This window comes from Agrilus planipennis, unplaced genomic scaffold (genome assembly GCF_000699045.2).
Source record: "Agrilus planipennis isolate EAB-ADULT unplaced genomic scaffold, Apla_2.0 scaffold224, whole genome shotgun sequence".
NCBI lineage: Eukaryota > Metazoa > Arthropoda > Insecta > Coleoptera > Buprestidae > Agrilus > Agrilus planipennis.
Window position 1 is genome coordinate 168,591 of NW_020439296.1, and position 2,456 is coordinate 171,046.

Genomic DNA, 2,456 nt, shown 5'->3' on the forward strand with positions numbered 1-2,456 from the left:
TCCTCCTCTCAGGTAATTACTTGTACGGTAAGCAATATAGAAATTGGAAATTCATCATAATAATTGTTATTCGAAATAGTTATCTCGATTATTTATTTTCAAAACAAGTCTCCAGGGGTTTCAGCTTATCCTATGCACAAATTAGCGAGCCCTATTATACGTAATTAGCTTGTTTTGGACAAATTTTTGAGTTACTATATGGATTATTCATTATTGCGACATGAAAAGGTATTTCCAAGTAATGTAATTTATTTAATGCAATTATTTACATATGATCAATTTCTCTTTAAAATTCCAATAGTGGATTATTTTGATAAGAACCAAAATTTAAATGTTTTTCCAAAATAGAAAAAGTATAAAAAGAATCAAGAAATAAGTATTAAACCCTTAAAAAAAATAACAGTAGTTGTATTTCGGTCTCTACGGTGGTCGTCCTTAGAATTTTCTACTCGATTTTTATATCTTAACTAATATTATAAATTCTAATGTGAGTTTGTTTGTTTGCTACCATTTTGCGTCTTAAATACTCAACCAATCATAATGAATATTTGTATACACATTGTCAGGGGTACAGAAAAGGATATAGGTTACCATTTATTTAGAAAAAGGTACCATCCCCGAGGGATAAAAAAATTTGTTTTATGTGGTTGTCGATAATCTTGGACACGTGTTTAGAACATTAACGTAAAACCTATCATGAAATTTCGTACACACATTGCCAGGGGTACAGAAAGGGACATAGGGTACCTTTTATCCAGAAAAACATACTGTTCCGGAGGGTTTGAAAAAAGTTAGTTTTATATGGTTCCCAATGATTTTTAACATATATTTAGAACGTCAACCAACGCGACCGAAGCTGCGGGTAAACACTATCATGAAATTTTGTTGCATAGTCGGTGTATAGAAAATGATATATTTAGGGTACCATTTACCCAAAAAAAAAGAATGCTTGTCTCTAGGGTTAGAAAAACTTAGTTGTATGTGGTCGTCAATTATCTTTAGCGCTTATTTATATTTAGGACATCAACGCATGTTTTATAGAAAAATATTTTGATTTTCAGTCAAAATAGGCATTTGAAAAAAAAACGTATCGTAACGTATCCTATTTAATATTGTATAATAAATTAAAATCAATTCCTCTCCCCTCTATCTCATATCCTACATCTGAAATCTATCAAAATGGTAAAATTTTATGGAACTCAAAAGTTTATTTTTTTTTTATATTCTAAAAATGTGGTTTTCCGCTTCTCCTTTTGAAGGGGAATACCTCTCCTCCTTTTTTACATATTTCTTTTCTGAGAAAACAATCTTGGCAGCGCTAAAGTGTAACAGAACCCAGGTTTTTAAGCATTTTTTTAATTATTTTTAATTACTATTTATTTATTTAAATTTTTTTTTGGTTTATCGATAGATTAGTATACCAAGGAGCCCATTTTGATTGCATTTTATGTTGAATCCACTTTTTATAAATTTTATTTAACTTTTTTCGACTAAAACATTTTTTTTATGACAAATTACTATATAAAAGCTTTCGCAGTCAGTAGGTGAACTAATGCTGTTCTGATTAGGGTCTATAAAGTCCGATGTCGTTTGGGGTTGCGTTACCGAGCGGTATGGTCTAGAGGTCTAGACCATTGCTTAGCATTCGGGAGGACGCCGGTTCGATTCCGGGTCCGTCTGCCTTGGTGCAAGTTTTTCAAAAACAATCCTCTTCCCAATCCCAACCTTTCCATTTCCTTCCGGGAGATGGGCATCCACATCCGACATCGGAGTTGGAAGGACCTCTGAAGAAGCTCGCCACTCGTACTAGCGAAACGTTAGGAAGCAACTCCAACCGATGACGCTCATTAGACCTGAATCAGAACGGTACCAGTTCACTAACTGGCTGCGAAACCCTTTGTCTTTCTGTTTAGAAGACTTTTTTTAATAATAGTTAATTTTTAATATGAAAATTCATTTTTCGAATTTTTTACCCACTACAAACTACCTCAAATTAATGAGGGAAAATATTGTTGCCTCTGTCACGCCGTCGCCGGAAATAGAACCCGGGATCTTTGGCTTTACGCACCAGTACTCTGACCACTAAGATACGGGGTACGATTCCCGGCGAGGGTGTGACAACAGCAACAATTTTCCCTCATTAACCTGGGGTAGTTTGTAGTGGATAAAAAATTCGAAAAATGAATTCTCATATTAATATTTCACATTTTTGTATTATGTTCCACTCTGTATAGCTGCAAAGTAAATACCTTATATATACGAGGGTGGATTGATAAGTTTCCGGCCTGACCAAGAAAAACAAGGTTTTTAAAAATTTTTTTTTTTTTTTTTTCAACATAATCTCCTCCAAGGCTGATACATTTCTCATAGCGGTGTTCCAGTCTATTAATGCCATCTCTATAGACTGATTCGTCAAGCTCCTCAAAATAACCATTTACAGCTTCGATTACTTCTTC